This window comes from Platalea leucorodia (genome assembly GCF_965183815.1).
Source record: "Platalea leucorodia genome assembly, chromosome: 22".
Lineage (NCBI taxonomy): Eukaryota > Metazoa > Chordata > Aves > Pelecaniformes > Threskiornithidae > Platalea > Platalea leucorodia.
The window spans coordinates 1485995-1505547 of NC_138844.1; the positions used below are offsets into that span (position 1 = coordinate 1485995).

At 48.0% G+C, this 19553-nt stretch overlaps 1 pseudogene across 1 annotated transcript; it reads left to right on the forward strand.

Annotated features, from left to right (window-relative positions):
• The first annotated feature begins 11627 nt into the window (after positions 1-11627).
• LOC309600106 (olfactory receptor 10C1-like) lies at positions 11628-12451 on the forward strand (annotated as a pseudogene). Its single transcript has one exon. The product of its transcript is annotated as an olfactory receptor 10C1-like (transcript).
• Positions 12452-19553: the final 7102 nt, after the last annotated feature.

The following is a 19553-nucleotide window of genomic DNA, read 5'->3' on the forward strand; positions in this document are numbered from 1 at the left end:
TTCAGCTGTCATCAACTGGACTGGTTTGACTTCATGCAAATAGCACTTGCAGTTCCACAAATTAAGCAATAAAACAATGATGCCACTGGAAGGGGCTGATGGACTGTGAGCATGGTACCCTGACATGATGACAGTGCAACCTGGACCACCTCTACATTCTGGTCCACCTGGACCCCCAGGCCTGCTGGCAACAGATGGGGTACACCTATCTCAAAGTGGGAAAAGGATCTTTGCACAGGAGTTAGCATGGCTCATTGAAAGAGCTTTAAACTAGATTTGAAGAGGCCAAGGGATAAAACCAGGCTTGCTAGAGATAAGCCTGTGGGTGGCATGTTTGAGGGATGGTGTGCTAGCGAGGTCCTTCAGTCTGCCGTCTCAGTGAAGGTAGGGGATGGAGAGCCATGCGGCAGCAAAGACGCAAGGGTTATGGATGTATTAGAAACCACGGAAGCATCTGAGAGAATGGTCATGTAGGAATTAGGGCTTCTCCCCCAAAAAAGGTGTCGGGATCAATAGTCCATCTACACCAATGCATACAGCATGGGCAACAGGAGGAGCTGGAAGTCATTGTGCAGCAGGAAAACTATGATGTAGTTGCCATCACGGAAACACAGAGGGATGACTTGCACAACTGGAGTGCTGCAACGGACAGCTATAAACTCTTCAGAAGGTTTAGGCAAGGAAGGAGAGGCGGTGGGGTAGCCTTGTATGTTAGGGAATGTTTTGATTGTCTAGAGTTTAATGATGGTGATGATAGGATTGAGTGTTCATGGGTAAGAATCAGGAGGAAGACCAACAAGGCAGATATCATGGTGGGAGTCTGTTATAGACCACCCAACCAGGATGAAGAGGCAGACGAAATATTCTATAAGCAGCTGGGAGAAGTCTCACAATTGCTAGCCCTTGTTCTTGTGGGGGACTTCAACTTACCAGGTGTCTGCTGGAAATACAATACAGCAGAGAGGAAATAGTCTAGGAGTGTGTGGAAGATAACTTCCTTACACAGCTGGTGAGTGAGCCAACTAGGGAAGGCACCCCGCTGGACCTGTTGTTTGCAAGCAGAGAAGAACTTGTGGGTGACATGATGACTGGAGACCGCCTTGGGCATAGCTATCATGAAATGACAGTTTTCGATTCTCGGAGAAGTAAGGAGGGGGTTCAGCAGAACTCCTACCTTGGACTTCCAGAGGACAGACTTTGTCCTGTTTAGGAGCCTGGTTGACAGAGTCCCTTGGGAGGCAGTCCTGAAGGGCAAAGGAGTCCAGGAAGGCTGGACATTCTTCAAGAAGGAAACCTTAAAGGTGCAGGAGCAGGCCATCCCCATGTGCCGAAAGATGAGCTGGCAGGGGAGAAGACTGGCCTGGCTGAACAGAGAGTTTTGGCTGGAACTCAGGAAAAAAATGGGAGTTTATGACCTTTAGAAGAAGGGACAGGCAACTCAGGAGGACTACAAGGATGTTATGAGGTTATGCAGGGAGAAAAGGAGAAGGGCCAAAGCCCAACTAGAACTTAATCTGGCTACTGCTGTAAAACACTATAAAAAATGTTTCTATAAATACATTAGAAACAAGAGGAGGGCTAAAGAGATGGGGGGGGGCAGGGAACATAGTGACAAAGGATGAGGAAAAGGCTGAGGAACTTAATGCTTTCGTTGCCTCAGCCTTTAATAGTCAGACCACTTGTTTTCGGGGTACCCAGCCCCCCGAGCTGAAAGACAAGGATGGGGAGCAGAATGAAACCCCCATAATCCAAGGGGAAATGGTTGGCAACATGCTACACCACTTAGACACACACAAGTCTATGGGGCTGGATGGGACCCACCCAAGGGTACTGAGGGAGCTGGCAGAAGTGCTCACCAAGCCACTCTCCATCATCTATCAGCAGTCCTGGCTAACCAGGGAGTCCCAGTTGACTGGAAGTTAGCAAATGTGATGCCCATCTACAAGAAGGGCTGGAAGGAGGATCCGGGGAACTACAGGCCTGTCAGCCTGACTTCAGTGCTGGGGAAGGTTATGGAGCTGATCATCTTCAGCGCCATCACGTGGCATGTACAGGAAAACCAGGTGATCAGGCCCAGTCAGCATGGGTTTGTGCAAGGCAGGTCCTGCTTGACTAACCTGACCTCCGTTGTTTACCTGGACTTTAGTAAAGCCTTTGACACCATTTCCCATAGCATTCTCCTGGAGAAACTGGGTGTTCCTGGCTTGGATGGGTGTACTCTTTGCTGGGTAAAAAATTGGCTGGATGGCCAAGCCCAAAGAGTTGTAGTGAATGGAGTTAATCCAGTTGGCGGCCAGTCACAAGTGCTGCTCCCCAGGGCTCAGCATGGGGACGGTTCTGTTTACTGCCTTTGTCAACGATCTGGAGGAGGGGATTGAGTGCACCCTTAGTCAGTTTGCAGACGACACCAAGTTGGGCGGGCGTGTTGATCTGCTGGAGGGTAGAAAGTCTCGACAGAGGGACCTGGCCAGGCTGGATCGATGGGCCGAGGCCAGCTGTATGAGGTTCAACAAGGCAAAGTGCTGGGTCCTGCACTTGGGTCACAACAAGCCCATGCAACGCTACAGGCTTGGGGAAGAATGTCTGGAGAGCTGCCTGGCGGAAAAGGAGCTGGGGGTGTTGGTCAATAGGCGGCTGAATATGAGCCAGCAGTGTGCCCAAGTGGCCCAGAAGGCCAAGAGCATCATGGCTTGTATCAGAAATAGTGTGGCCAGCAGGACTGGGAAAGTGATTCTCCCCCTGTACTCAACACTGGTGAGGCCACACCTCGAATCCTGTGTTCAGTTTTGGGTCCGTCACTACAAGAAGGACATTGAGGTGCTGGAGCATGTCCAAAGAAGGGCAATGAAGCTGGTGAAGGGTCTAGAGCACAAGTCTTATGAGGAGCAGCTGAGGGAGCTGGGGTTGTTTAGCCTGGAGAAAAGGAGGCTGAGGGGAGATGTTATCACTCTCTACAGCTACCTGAAAGGAGGTTGTAGCGAGGTGAGGGTCAGTCTTTTCTCCCAAGTAACAAGCGATAGGACAAGAGGAAATGGCCTCAAGTTGTGCCAGGGGAGGTTTAGATTGGATACTGGAAAAAAATTCTTCACCAAAAGAGCTGTCAGGCACTGGAACAGGCTGCCCAGGGAAGTGGTTCAGTCCCCATCTCTGGAGGTATTTAAAAGACGGGTGCTTAGGGACATGGTTTAGTGGTGGACTTGGAAGTGCTAGGTTAATGGTTGGACTTGATGATCTTAAAGGTCTTTTCCTCTACCTGTTGAACAGGCTATGGGAGGTCATAACCACCTTAAGCACTCACCCAAATCCTTCCACACACCCTGCCACTCAGGGACTGGCCACCTCAGGGCATGTTTCACTGTTGCCTCACCCAAAAGTTGTCTCCTCTTACACTAGGACAACACCGGATTCCACAAACCTGACAATAAGCCAACAGTGTCAATTAGTACAGCTGTTAAGAAAACACCTCACGAAAGGGTGAACAAGGACCTCAGGAGCCTGCACAACAAAACAACCCACATCAGTCCTGAATGGGAAGAGGCAGGTGTATTCCCTCATCCTCTCCACAAGACCGCTCCCCCAGCACAGCAAGGGCCTCAATGCCAGGGCAAAGCATGTAGCCTTTGCTTCTATTAACACATTCTCAAGCTCAGCCAAATAAAGAGATAAGCAGTGCAGCAAGCAAACTCCCTGACCTGCACAGAAGCCTGCCAGTTCGTAACTGCTATTACAGCGACGGCGTGCTCAATTCAAAACTGCCATTGTCTCGAGCCCCACGTGAAGCAACAAAAAGACTGAGTGTGAGTTGACTTTGTCTGGCCACGAGGTGCCCACCAAGCTGCTCTCTCAGTCCCCTTCCTCACTGGGACAGGAGGAGAAAATAAGATGATAAACTTGTGGGGCAAGATAAAGGCAGTTTAATGAATGAAAGCAAAAGGTGCACACAAAAGCAAAGCAAAGCAAAAAGTTTTATTCTCTACTTCCCATCAACAGGCAATGTCCAGCCACTCCTGTGAAGCAGGGCCAGAGTTTGTGTAGTGGTTGTGATAGACAAACGCCTTAATAATAAATACGGTCCCCACTCCTCCTCCTTTCTCTTGCGTTTTATTGCTGAGCATGACCTCGTATGGCACGGAATATCCTTTTGGTTATTCTGGGTCTGCTGTTCTGGCTATGTCCTCTTGCAACCTCTTGACCACCCCCAGCCTACTGACCTTTGGGAGAGGGAGTTGGGGAGACAGCCTTGCTGCTGTGCAAGCTCTGCTCAGCAGTAGTCAAAACATTTATGTGTTATCAACACCGTTCTAGCTACAAATACAAACCACAGCATTATGAGGGTTAATATGGGGAAAGTTAACTCCATTCCAGAGAGACCCAGTACCTGTGTGCTCACATATGAGTAAAGTTTGTGTTTGTTCAAGCACATTGTATGTATTTTCACCCATATATGTGTGTGAGATCTGCACACACACCTACATACACATGCTTGTAATGATACATACATGTGTGTCCAAATAACCATGCATGTATGTGCACACTTTGTGTGTGCATGTGAGCATGTTTTTATATGAATTTGTGTGTATGTGGTTGTGAAATTCCTTCCATTTGCTTGTGATGTCAATAAGTGAGTTCACGATGAAAACAAGGGGTCCAACTGAAACCTTCAGAACCTGCTCCTCTGTAATGCTCATGGATAGAGCAGTAGAGAGTGCCATGAGCAGCACATTCCCCCATGATGAGGGACACACAAGAACACAAAAATACATATGATCATGCAGATCTGCATGGAGTCATTTGTGCACCCACATGCATTCACAGAGATCCACATGCACAAATGTCCACGCAAACAAGCACACATGCATCTACACAAGTTAACTGTGGACTTAAGTGACGAGACTCTGGATTCCATCCCAATGGGGAAGGTCTGGAGTACCTCGGGGTAGAATAAAGCTCCAGACACATCAATACTTTATGCTGAGAACTCCCAGAGACTTTCCAGAGTGGGCAGGAGGCCAAAGAGGCTGACAATGTTCTTAAATTAAATGCTAGCAACACAGCCCACTCACCTGAGAAAGCGAAAACAAATACCTGTCTGGCAAGTCGGGGGGGAGCAAGCTGGGAGGAAGGGATGGAGGAAGAAAGAAGAGTGTAACATGCCCTCTCACACAGAAGCCTTTGGGTGTCCGACTGAGGATTGCACGCGTGCAAGTAGCTGGGCCCAGGCCGACATTGCCTGCTTACATGGGACCTTTCTGGCACTTGGTCCACATCTTCTGCCTGTATAAACACACGCCTGTCCTTGAAATCCTTGTGCCTGTCATTCCAGCACACCATGGGGGCTGTGGCCTCTCCAGCTTCTGCAGCCTACTAAACTTGCTTGTGAAGGCTCTGGCACATGGTGACCCTTCACCTTTGCCAGAGGGAAGGTAGAGTGGGAGATACTGAGTAGGCCCCTTTCAGGACCTGTACCTTAGAGCTAAGAAAGGTTTCTCCAGACCCAGTGGCCATGAGGGTCTGCCTTGCTTTGTCTCTTCCAAAAAATGTCCTTGCATCCTCAGAACATGTCCTGCGGATGTGGACCCTGACCAGTGCTAGGCTCTGGTGAGGACCCTGGGGCCTGCATGAGGCCCTTAGACTAGGGCAGCATCCCCACAGGCTCTTGAGGAAGGATGTTCCTCTTGCTCCGCATCAAGTTGTGCTGGGGAGGTGGCTCGTACAGAAGATTATCTTTAAGGATGGCACATTTTCCTGTATAGTGGGAGAGGAAAGGGAGAGAGTTGCATTGCAGGAAGAGAGGATGGGGTGTTGCCTACATGTCCCAAGGGTAGCCAGAAGCTTTCCAAATTATTTTCACCAGCAGAAGACATTAGAGGATGTCATCTACCTGAGGAAGGGGAGCTCCTGAACTGTTTGCAGGAAATTGTTGGGCATGCTGACATGCATCCACCCAAAGTCCTGCTCAAGGATCCCTGCAGCAGGGAGTAAACCCATGCTTTCTGACCCAGCACACCTTCCAGCCCCTCACAAACAAAACTGAAGGGGGGAGAAAGGAAAACCTGCTAAGAGGGGAGGTAAATACGTTAAGACAGACGTGATAATGCCGATAATGCTGATAAAAAAATTTCCACCTGCTAATTAGCAATTTTTTGCATGTTGAAGAGAGTGTATTTGTCAGTAATTAATGCTGGAAGTAACTTCATCAGCTCAGCTTCATTTCTATTTCCTCACCTCAGCATTTGCAGCTTGTGACAAGTCAGGCTTGTCCCAGACTCACAACCCACGGCTGCAGCATGACTTCCTGCACAGGAGCTCTGACTGGTTCCAGACCCCCACCTCTTTCTCTAAGGAGTTTTCAGTCACCAGGGAGCTGCAAGGTTTCATGTGTTCATTTCTTTGTTTCTTTATTTTCTGCAAACTTGAGGAACACTTGAGTCTTTGTCAAGAGGTGCTGTTCTACATGTCTTTTGTTTTTCCTTACATGTAGATGTGGTCTGGATGAATGTCTGGAACTGACTTGGCAGCTTCAACTCCAATGCAGTTTCTTTCTTTCCTTTAGGAGGTAACAACCCCCTAAACCTGTTAAAACACCTCAGTTAGGAGCAGCCAGGCTAAGCTGACCAGTCCTCTTTTCACTTTGCAACAGTGGGCATTCAGCAACTTGCTAACAGTGCCCGGAGGGGCTGGGAGCTGGCCCTAGAACTCCTAGTTCCCAGCAGGGTTTTCTCTGCTGTTCCTAGGAAGGGCAGAAGAGCAGGCCAGTGCTGTCCCAGACAGATAACCAGGGTCAGTCCTCTCTTCCTGGACAGCACAAAGCCCACGGCCCACACCTTGGAGCGTGGGTGGCTGCACCAGCATAGGGAGCAAAGCCAGCTAATCCTGGGAGAATTGACAAGATGGCACTTGGAGCCCTCCCTCCTCTTTCCAACCACACACTCTGAGTTCTTCACACAAGGTTTTGAACTATGGCAAAGAGGCACCATGGGTTTGTGTTATTAGCTCTCCCTAATGAGCCCTGGGGATGATTCACCTTGCAAGGATGTAGCCAGTTAAGCAATTCAGAAATGCTTGCACTCTGAAATTACCATGTATATAATGAGTTGCCATAGGAGCTTGACATTTTGTGACAGGAAATGTTTGTCAGAGCTTTGTAAGGTCATCTTTACTCTGATCTACCACCTGTTCCTCAAGCAAAGCAAAATCAGACCTTCATCTGGGATAAACTGATTACCATAATTTACAACAGTGTGGGTATTTTGGCCCTCTGATGCCAATAGAGACAATGAATTTACCCTGCCACTGCTTGGACTCCCTGCTTTTGTCTGGGCAGTCATTTTCTTTAGGCATGACAAAGATGTGCCAAAGCAGAATATGACATTGCTTTCTATAGAATTGCAAACTGAAGAAAGTCTACATTCCTGAGAGCTGGAGGAGGAGAAAACTGCACATTGTGGATCCACCTCTGTTGTTTGATCCCATGTCTGGGCAAAGCCTAGAATCCCACAGGCTAGAGAACACTGGAGGACTGCAGTTTGGACTCCTGGGTTTTTGGTAGGGAGGGGTGGCTGTTGAGGTTCAGTTCAAAGGGCTGGACTTGAGGGTCCATGTCCGGAGGAAAGGTGTGGCCTAGTGGTTAGAGCAAGCAGTGCTGGGAGTCACAGTGCCTTGGTCAAATTCTCAAGTCTCACAAGGAAGGGTGAGGTCTATTGTTCATAGACTCTCACACCCCTATTCCTCTCTGCTTTCCTGAAGTGAATCCAACATTTAGAGAAGCAGAGCTCAAAAGTGAAAAATTCTATGTTGCCTTCCCTTATTCAGGGCCAAGTAAACAGTGCCCTACGAGAGGAGGACAGACATTCAGGCCTAGGAATAGTTCCATGGGAAGACTGAATCCCTTACCTAGTGTGGAAAAATATCACCTCCCATCAATTACTCCACAGGCAGAGCTCAAGCCCCTGACACTTTCAAAGATCATCCGGTTACTCCAGCACAACTCAAGCCTAGCTCAGAGAATTTCTACCTCCCGGGGGAAAGCAGGTCATTAACCACAAACCCCACAATACCTCAAGAAGCCAAAAGGCTCCTGACCCCATAGGAAATGATGTCCTAAGTCAAGCCTTAGGGGAAGAAATCTGGTGACCAGTCTCTGCCTTCCTGACCTGGGATCTGGACAGGGGGAACAAATGACCAGCAATTTTCTCTGCTCTTAAGGGGTCAGTCATTGTGGAAGATGAGCCATCCATGGCAGGCAGTAACACAAGAAAGCTTGCCCATGGCCATGTGGAAGACGGTCCTGGAGCTCCCTACAGCCACAATGATTTTTCAGCTCCAGCCCCAACTGTGGTCAAAGAGACACAAAAGGCGTGAGCATGTTGACTGAGCTCATGTCTTCTGTCTGCACTTCTCCGTGACTGCTCAGTCTTGGAAGAGACTCCAGGCACTTGGACATGAGATCTGCAGCTGGGCCCACGTACCTGTGCCCAAGGACCTGGCAATGTCCACCCTCATCAACTCTTCTGTCCTTGATGGTAGTTGTGGAAATGTTTTAAAACACACTGAGGCTGGATCACACCTGCTCTGGAGTGTCTGTAACTGCTTACCTTCCTGGCTGGGATGATGTTTCATTCGGGGGTGAATTCTACCTGTTGAGTACTAGAGCCCTCTTCAGCCCTGGACAGCAATCAAAAGCAGGACCTCAAATGTTTAAAGGACCTGAGGCACAGATGAGTGCAGGACACTGAAGGCTGCAGACAATTCCACATCAATTCAATCAGTAGTCCTCTGACATAAATTGGGATATACAAGGCCCTGCCTAGGGCTGTCAGTGAGGAGCCGGGACCTCTATGAGAGGCAGGTTGACCTAGACCAGCAGTGGAACATCAGTGGGGTACCCTATGCCCTCTCAAGTGGGCTGGTATCCTTCCTGAGACACAAGCCCAAATCCATAGAGTTGGATCCAGATGGAAAGTCAGCACCCTCCAGCTGAGCATCCACATGCAGTGCTGGGGTGGGATTGCCTGAACACAGGACCCTGGAAGCAGTTCTGTTGCCCATGGGCTGTTCCAGGCATCCATATGGGGCAGAGAGCTATGACACAATGGTTGGAGGCAACTCTGCCCCTCTTGGAGTAGCAGTGGGAGGCCAAAGAGACCCACTAGGCAGTGGAAATGCTCTAGTGCATAGGTGACAGGCTTCATCCTTAAGCCACTACTGACCAGATGAGGACTGCACATGTGGAGTCCAGATGTTGGCATCTCCATGTTCATGCTCACAGTTCAGAGTGTGACTCCCAGCAGAAACTCACCCTTTCTTTGAGATTCATCTCACCCATCCTGAAGACCCACGGCACAAAAGTCCATTTGCACTGGCCACTCTTTCCTGCCTTGCCAGCCAGTGGAGAGATAAATCAGACAAGGCACTGTGGACTTCTCCATTTGAAAAGATGATTCAAAACTATGGGGACATATGGGCAGCTCAGCTCACTTCAGCCCTGATGGGTCTAACCCCTAAGCATCAAAGCGAGGTTTGGTGGCCTCCCTCCTCTGAGGACAGAGCCTGGCACCCCCAAAGGTGACTTATCCCATCTCACCTTGCAGGTCGCCATGGACTGGAGAAAATGTGTGCTGCTTGTTTCTTTTTCTCCCCACTGAGCATTGGTAGACATGGGAAAGATGACTGTCATGAGCTACAGCTGTCTGATTCTGAGGGGGTTATTTCCAATGGATTCTTCTACAGGGAGAGATCTGAATCCCCTTCCTGGGGTCTCCCTTGTCTTTGCTGCAGTGTTTACAGAAGCCATTGCTTATTATTCTGCCTCAGTTTTGCTCTTCCTCAGAGCAGACTGAATTGCCACAGAGGTCTGGGGATGAGTAGCCCTTGCCGGAGTTGTTGACACACTTTCCACCAGCGCAGAACTTCCTTCCCCCAGAGACTAGTTACACAGTGCTTGCTCCCTGCAGTCCCAAGGAGAAAGGAAATGCAGCAAGATCCTTCAGGAGGCTGATTCATTCTATAAGCAGCAGAAGAGTTTGGAGAGCAGGTACATTCAGGTACTGTTAATGACTGACAGCAGGAACTGCTGGAAGCGGAGTACAGGAGCGTAGCTGCCTGTGTGGCAGGAGTTGGAGTCTGAAGAGATAAGAAGGAAGGGAAAGAAGTGGACAGGAAGAAACTGAGTGTGAGATCCAGCCCTCGAGTTTTGTTCGCAGGTACCATCAGAGAAGTCAGTGCTTCATGCTGAGGCTTACAGGTAGGTGCTGCATTTGCACAGGTAAACTTGTTCTTACTTAGCTCATGGGAGTTTGTGTGGTGTCAGTTCTACAGGACCTGTGCCTCTGTCTTGTCCTTTCCTGGGTGTCTTACTTCCTGAGCTCATTCCTTCCTCCAGATACTGCCTCTGTGTCCTTGACATTGCTGAGCTCTTGGGCAGCGAGACTGTTACTGCTCAGTTAGAGCTGTGCCGCTGCTGTGAGGGAGCCAGCTTGGGGGCACTCCTATACCTCACGTGGGCTGTAGGAAGGGTCTGGGCAGGTGTGGGCCCAGGGTGCCTGCACATGTCACTTCATCTCTCACAGTGAAATTCTGCTTCTCTCTCTCTCATCTCAGGGATCAGCCTCCCATCTTCAGCTTTCTCACTTTTTACCCTATGCTACTCTCCAGATACAGCACTGATTTGGGGGCCCTCTCTCCACAGGAGTACCTCACAGAACAGTGCTTCCCTGTCCAGGAGAAGGCTGTCAAGGAGTTAGTGTGATTGCCCATTTTGAGGTGCCAGTCCTTCCCAGCAACTGTCTGTTCTGTGTAGGTACCTGCCACTGTTGTCTCCAATTCACTGTAAAAGCTCTGAAGTCAAAAGATGGGAAACCACAGGCACATTGGTGTGTCCCTCCCCAATTTTGCAGAAATGCAAGAAGGAGGATTGGGCAGAGGGCTTCGTTTCTCAGCATGGGGATTCCCTGTGCACACACACAAATGCCTACTGGGTGTTTACCTCCATCACATACTAGATACTGCTCCTGCGCCATCTCAGCTCTCACTCACCATCCCTTTCCCTATCAGAGTAGAGAGCTCTGAGAGCACATCTTGAAGTGTGGAGGCGCAGGTACTGTGCTGCTGCAGGAATGCAGCCCAGATGCACTCAGAGACTGCAGCTGAAGGGGAAAAGATATGAAGCAAGTTATCTTCATGATCTTCTCTGACCTATTTCCTTCGTTCTAGAACAGTCTTGCTTCATCACATTGCCTCATTGATTCAGATGTCCCTTTCCATGCATTCACCTTTCCTTCCCTTTCTCCTTCCCTTTCTCCTTCCCTTTCTCCTTTCCTTTCTCCTTCCCTTTCTCCTTTCCTTCTTACAGAGAATATGAAAACTCTCAGGTGTGTGTGAACATCCATGCTTTCTCCAGAAGAAGCTGCTTCCACAATTCCTTTGTGAAACAACACATCAACAAGAGCTCTATCTTGCAGCTCTCCTGCCTGGCAAGTGGGAAAAAGAAAGATCGACAGCACAGCATGGAGAGAGGGGAATGGGAGAACCAGACATTGCTGATGGAGTTCCTCTTGCTTGGACCGGGGGATGCCCATGAGCTCCAGACACCTCTCTTTCTCCTTTGTCTGACCATATACACAGTGACCATGGTTGGGAACATCCTCATCATTGTGCTGGTGGTCACAGACCCGCATCTCCACACACCCATGTACTTCTTCCTGGTGAATCTGTCCAGCCTAGAGACCTGCTACAGCTCCACCATCCTGCCTGGGCTGCTAGCCAGCTTCCTGACTGGAGATAGGACCATGTCTGTGCACAGTTTTTCTTCTTCGGCACTTTTGCAGCTTCTGAGTGTTACCTGCTGGCTGCTATGTCCTATGACCGGTATCTGGCCATATGTCAACCCCTGCTTTATGCAAGCCTCATGAACTGGAAGATATGTCTCCAACTGGTGGCTGGATCATGGGTTGCAGGACTGCTAATTTCTACAGGAATGACATCTTTCATATCTCGCCAAAGGTTCTGTGGCCCCAGTGCAATTGACCATTTCTTCTGTGAAGAAGCTCCATTGCTAGAACTCTCCTGCAGTGACACTAAGATGATCAGAATTCTTATTATCATATTATCTTTCCTAGATGTAGTTTTCCCGTTTCTGTTCACACTGGCATCCTATGTCTGCATCATAGCTGCCATCCTGAGGATCCCATCCAGCATGGGGAGGCACAAGGCCTTTTCCACCTGCTCCTCTAACCTCACTATGGTCATTGTTTTCTATGGGACCCTCATCATTGTCTACATGCTGCCCAGAACAGCGCCACTGAGACAGCTCAACAAAATGTTCTCCTTTTTCTACACAGTCCTTACACCTCTCATCAATCCACTCATCTAGGCTTTGAGGAACAGAGAGGTCAAGGGGGCACTGGGGAGGGTGCTCAGAAGGGCTGCTGCCTGCATTGACAGCTCCAACTAGGTGTGAATTTCAGGGCACAAATCTGGTTCTCCTGCAAACTGGTGAAGAGAACATGAGAAGGAATGTGCTCCTTCCCAGAAGTACCTCTCCAAGTGTCTGGCTTTCACCTAGGATGTGCAACAGCAACAGGCAGAGGCAGAAGAGGGCTGTCCTGGTTTCAGTTAGGATAGAGTTAATTTTCTTCCTAGTAGCTGGTATAGTGCTGTGTTTTGGATTTAATATGAGAATAATGTTGATGTTTTAGTTGTTGTTAAGTAGTGCTTACACTGGTCAAGGACTTTTTCAGCTTCCCATGCTCTGTCAGGTGTATAAGAAGCTGGGAGGGAGCACAGCCAGGATAGCTGACCCAGACTGGCCAAAGGGCTATTCCATACCATATAATGTCATGCTCAGTACATAAACTGGGGGGGGTTGGCCTGAGGGCAGTGATCCCTGATCGGGGATGGGCTGGGCATTGGTCAGCGGGTGGTGAGTGGTTGCATCACTTGTTTTTCCTGGGTTTTGTTCCTCTCTTTTTTTCATGTTGTTTTCCTTTTCACTACAATTTATCATCATCATCATCATAATCATTTTATTATTATTATTTCTATTTTATTTTATTTCAATTATTAAACTGTTCTTATCTCAACCCACGAGTTTTCTTACTTTTGCCCTTCCAATTCTCTCCCTCACCCCACCGGAAGGGGGGAGGGTGAGCGAGCAGCTGTGTGGTGCTTAGTTGCTGGCTGGGGTTAAACCATGACAAGGGCCTTAGGGAAACACATGTCCAGTTGGGAAGAGAAGGTAATATCTTTCTATTGCTTGCTTTTTCCTTAGAGGCAATGGAATGGTTGGGGCTACTGTATGTGGGAGCTGAAACCAAATGCTGAACTTCTCTTTATCAGGGAAGTGAATAAAGCAATCTGGGTTGAAATGTGACATTGGTCTTGGGGCAAGTGTGGCACCATTTTTTCTGACTGTGAGATCCTGGGGTGGGAACTGTCTTCCTTTAGCCATGCACATTTCCAGTGAGAAAGTCATTCAGACCATGACCCTAGTATCACTTTTATTCAGTGGAAACCCCTGGCTGAGCACAGCTGCTTACATGCCTGCAAGTGCCTCTTTTGGTTCGAGATATCACTGAGTATCCCACACATCCTGATGTTCCTGTCAGGAAGATCTGGGGACATGACGCAGTGACCTGTATGGATACGGGGAGCAAATGGACTCAGTAAGGAAGATGAAGGTATCTGAGAGGGCCTCTAGCCCTAACTGTGGCCAGCAGCATTCACACCTGTTACATCAGAGACTCCAGTGGAAACAGGTCTGTCATAAACCCACCTTGAGATCAGTGCTAACCACAGGTCACACATGGTATGCCTTCAGAGCACCTCATTCTTTCTGCAGTGTGTCCTGGGAGTATGGAGGAATCAGGTGGAGTGGAGAAGGCCCTTTCATTGTTGTGACACTCGTAAATCTCTGTTTCACCTTTTACTTATTTATGAAGAATCCAGACTGCACATGGAGTTGGTGTTGGATGGTGAGAGGTTTAGTCTTCATAGGAAGCATTTGAGAAGTATTTAAGATGCTTTAGACCTATACTAAGATATAACCAGTTTTTAAATAAGGTAAAAACTGACCTTGCATCCCACCTGCTTCCCTGGACTTGTGTAGGCCCCATTTGGTTGTGTGCTCCCTATATTAAACTTTCTTCTCTGTGAGTAAAGCTTCCCTCATGCAGATTCTGTCCTGGGCTCAGGGATGTGATAAAATCAATGTCTGTATTCCTCCTGCATAGCCCATCTGCTGACAAGTAAATTCCTGAACCAGATGAAGTCTGCTCTCGTGGTTCTGATGGTACTATTTTTCTTACCCACTTCTCTCAGGATCTTAAACTCTACCATCTCATGTTCACTACAGCCAAAGCTGCCTTCAGATTTCATACCCTCACCCAGTTCTTCCTTTTAGGTAAGCAACTGGTAGAGCAGATAATTTACCCTAGTCGGTCAGTGATCAGTGGATCACCTGCATTAAAAAACTGTTTTTAATAGACTGCAGATATCACCTGATTGCTTGTGATCCACTGTGTTGCCCTTTCAGCAGGTATGAGGGGGAGCAGGGAGAGTCCCCCAGGAGAATGAGGACCTGTGATTGTGAGTCTTCCTCTAGCAGCCTGAAGAAGCCTTTGTCTGCTTCCTCTCCTTGATCAGGTGGCTTGTGGTAGGTGTTCAGCATGACATCACCATGTTGGTCTGTCCTCTGGACCTTTCCCAGAAGCTCTTGACTGTCTCTCCAGTTCTATGAAGGGAAAACCCCACACATTTGAGCCACTGCCAAGTTTCCCAACATTCAGGAAACATTCCAAAAGACTAGAAGTGTCAAACATCTGGCTGTGAAGATTGTGGTATCTCCAGAGCTGAAAATAAGTAGATGGCAAATATGGATGTTTAAATACAGAATCATTAAGGTTTAATTCATCCTACCTCATTTTAGATGTCAGAGTATCTATCACAGTAAAGGTCTGAATCATAACAATCTAAGTAAAGATCTGAGCTGTGCATCAGGCAACAAATGTGGTGCCCTTACTCAGGTCAATGGCGAGAGATATTGTAGGTGATGCAGAAGTAGTGATCCGATGTAGGAGGTGATTGATCACCCATGGAAAGTTCTGCTCTCTTTGCATGGGCAAAGGAAAGAACTAAGATGAATGCCTTTGATACACCACAGGTAGCTTTACCATCTCAGCAGAGACATCTGCAAGGAATCAGTCTCATAAACCTCCCTTTCATGTTATAAATGAGCAAAAACAGTGTTCCAGGATGTAGCTTGTCTTTGAGACTTTTTCAGATATTTATTTGGAGACAGAATTCTAATTAGAAATGAATTTATCTCCCTGACCTCCAGAGCAGGTGTCTTCACCTTATCTATTCATCTTTGCTCCACTGATCATCAGTGGAGAGAAATGGGCAGTGTCAGGCCTTAGTTCACCTCCTCCAAAAGTTACTGTACAGGTCAGGCAAGCCATGTTTTAGAAGGATCAATTTTTCTCCCAGTGGTGCTCAACAGAGTTTAAAGACTAAAGCTGACCTAGGCAGAAGAAAATTCACAGTAGACATCCAGGTTTAGTTGAGAAGACTTCCACCCAAAGAGACACTGTCTACACTGTCCAGGACCAAAAAAGAGAGATGTTGGACATGACAAAATCACTTTCTGCAACTCCTGTGTCAAGACCAAGGGCTCAATGTGGTTAAAGGGAGGGTGATTTACTTGTGCTTTGGGTGACAGATGCAGCTGATTAGAGCAACCTGCCCAACTTCTCTTCTGCATACAAAAATCTCTCTCTCCCTGGAGTACTTTGGACATGGGTGTGAGGTTCAGCAATCAGAGAGAGGTGCTTGTTCAGGCTGGTATGGCAGGTAACGAGTTCACTTCTGATTATTTCATGAAGCAAGACATGCAGACATGACAATGCATATTGGTCATGCAATTGGTTCACACAATTCAACTAGATCAGTGGACCTTTTGTTCCCATTGGCTTTACCAACACTTTCTGCCCTCTCTCCTAGATTATCCTCATAGCCAAATTGTGGAGATACAAGCTGGAGAAGTGGAGTTTAAGGTGGGTGAAAAATTCACTAGATATCTGGGCTCAGAGGATTCTCACGAGAGGTAAATACTCCATCTCCCATGAAGGCACTTTGATCCACTGAATTTGCAACATCAGAAAATCTTGTCTTTACTAGAAACTAAAGGCAAAAGCTCAGGCAAAAGAAGACAGAAAGAAATGCCATTGTCTTGAGAGCTTATTAAAATCCTCCTGTTTACCATTTCCCTTGTCAATATAAACAAACAAACCAACAAGACTGGAAAAGCACCCTAATTAGCCACATGGGAATGACTTATCTTCCAAGTCTTAATGAGTGGTAAAAAATATTCCACACTTCAGCAGGGGCAGGGCTGGGTCCTGCTAGCCTTTAGGTCTCCTCGCGGGGACTGCACACATGTCTTTAAATCATTGCATGCAACCTGGTCAGCAGGAACCTTGAGTCTTCTTCTCATGCTACTGTGGGAAAGCTGTTCCTCTAGGAACTCTAGGTGCACCAGTGTGCACCAAGGGGATCCATTTCTGTCTAACATCTCTTCAACAGTGCAGTGAACTGCACAGATTCAACACCAATATTAGACCCAAGGGAAGGATGAATAAACAGGTGTGTAGCAGATGCTGTTGATTTCTTATGAGCTTTGAAGATGGGCTTCTGCTCATACTCTTTTTAGCCAAGACCTGGTTTTGTCCCAACTGAAGAGATGCATTTAAATGAGGGAACCCAGTTCAAAGTGTAATTCTATAGCCTTCTACCACCTGGAGTCAGATGAGATGGGTCAGGTCCTCTGGTGGGGCCTTTCATGATTCCTTTCTTTTTTCCAGGTTTCCAAGGGCTTAATCCTCCTTCAGCGTCCCTTTGAAGTTGCTTCCACAGTGTTCATTCAGTTCTATCCCCATTTAACTTCAGAAAACAAAGCCAGGTGCGGACCTTCAGGATGTCTGACTTGCTCCCCCTGGACCATTCCTCCACCATTATCCCAGAAGACTGAGTACATACCCCCCCCCCATGCCTTTGGTCCTCGCCCAGCACATGGAAATACATCTTAAGCACCAAGCTACAGAAACCTCTCTCTGAACGGCACTGCACATGACAAAAGGGAGATACAGCCCTTATGCTGCATCCTCTGGAGGGTGTTCTCCACCCTCTAACAAGTCCTTTCCTGTGTTTGGGGGCTGGAATAGGTGGTTAGTGGAAGGAAAATGTTATCCTTCCACCCCCCTCACCTAGATGCAGTGCCTTAGTCGTCAGATCCAACTTGTAATGATTGCTACTAGAAAGGATCCCAGCTAATGAAAAACGGGGAATTGTTGAGACCACTTCTTGGGCAGGATCTCAAAAATGGTGAGGTAAAGGAAAGTTCCAGCTGCCACTCTTTCCAGGATGACTCCTCCTAGCTTGCTGATGCCCTTGTCAGATCAAGTGACCCTAGTGACCACAAAAATGCAGATGGGGGACATGAAGACAAACAGCACAACGTAGAGGAGTTATCCGTGTGATCAGGTTTCCCTCTGGCTTAGCTTGAAGGCTGAGTGAACATGACCTACATGGCTAAGATTCCTTAAAGAGCTGCATCACTTCCTGTTAAGGCATACCAAATCTCGTAGCCCAGTAGAAATGCTTCCATAGTTCCATGTGTCCAGAGCCAATCAGTAGGAAGGCTCAGAATGTATTACAAGTAAGTATTACACACACACACAAGCAAACCACAAAGCTCAACGCAGGCAGACACACTCAGCACTCATATGAAAACAAAAGAGTGCTCAAGGCATCATCCTGTTCCTCTCTCTGGCTGATCAGAAGGTCATTTAATGGGAAATATATGTATACTTATATACAATGTGGATCTCTGGAGTAGCTTGGCTTAGACATTCAGTCTACCCTGTAGCCGTCCTTTGGATCCAACAACAGACACAAACACCCCAGAAGTATGTGCCCTCTTACCCAAGGTCACACTCTAGTTGCTGGCACCTAAACCTCCATACATACAGCCTGACACAGAACAGAGGGTTCCTCATGCTGAGAAATAAGTAGAAATTGAATTTAGTGAGAAGATAGGAGACACTGCAATTATCAGGCTCAGGGCATCACCAGCATTCACACACATAGAGAGTGAAATTACATGGAAAGACAGTTAAGGAAGATTTAATCAGAAGATAGGACAGAATGCCATGGTCAAGGGCAGGGCTCAGTTAGACAAGCATACTGACTGGCAACTGCTTACATCTAACAAGCCCCTTTTATAACCCCATCTCTATTTCTCATTCCCTTTCCCTAAACATTCCTTAGTAATTTTTCCCTAGTCCCACAGGTCCTCCTTGAATTTCCCAAATCCTCATGTTCATCTCATTTCCCTCTTCTTATCAGTTACAAAGTCCAGATGGCCCTTCTCCAAAGCTATGACTGTATTTTTGTAACGGTCCATTAATTAGCTATTGGAGATTTTTAGTCCTGGTTATTGTTATCCCTTGTCTATCATCAGGTTTGTGCCTCCTTGTGATTTTGGTTATTGCATCCCCCTTTATGTATTATCCCACTTGCACTATAAAGGTCCTTGATCAGGTAACATTAATGAAACAGAGACTGTCCCATTCCACATACCCTTACATGAGGAATGGCTGAGAGGACTGGGTTTGATCAGCCTCAAGAAGACATAACTTCTGTCTACAACTACCAGCTCGGTGCTGATAGAGAAGATGTAGCTGCCTCCCTGCTGGACCTCGAGCTTGCCCACTGCCCATGGGACTCACAGCTATGGTGGGGCTGCTGCTGCTGCTGCCCACCCTCCTGGCATGGACCAGACCTGAGACACAATCTTCCCAATGCACCTGTCCTGCAGCCCAGCCCTGGAGAGGCCTCTCTTGTCCAGGCAGCCCACAGAGCACATCTGCCCTGGGATGTCCAAGGCAAGGACAGGGAGGGTTTGATATCATCCTTACACTTTTCCAGGCACAGGCAGGGCAGGGGAGCTGTGGGGAAGGGCACAGATTCCTGGTGAGAGCTCCCAGATGTTCCCACCCACGCTTGCACAAGGGAATATCTCTCTCCACATCCAGAGCTCTACCCCATGGGTGCATTTGCTGCCCTGCCGCAAGTGGCTGCATCATCCTGCCCCAGATTGGTCAAGGTATTCCTAGTCAGGATCAGGAGAAAGATGGCTGAGAACAGGACAACGAGGGATGATTCTCAGCCAAAACTGGATGAGCTGTCTTTCTTTGTCCTGTTCACAGCCAGACCCAGCAGCACAAGAGGAGTCACCTGGTGAGGTTCCATCCATCCCCTGGAAAAGGTTCCCTCCCAGGGTGCAGGGAGAGGAATCCACACTGCACCTGAGGAAGGAGGTTGGAAGTTGCTGCTATTGTCTTTGATCCTCTGGGGACATAGCAAGGATGGGAAACATCTAAAACTCCCCAGAATAGAGATTTCCAGGCTACCTGCTGCAGTTCCATGAACATCAAGGCCAGAGCTTGGCTAGCCCTGTGACCTGAGCAGGGGAGATCAGTTACATCCCTCTCTGGGAT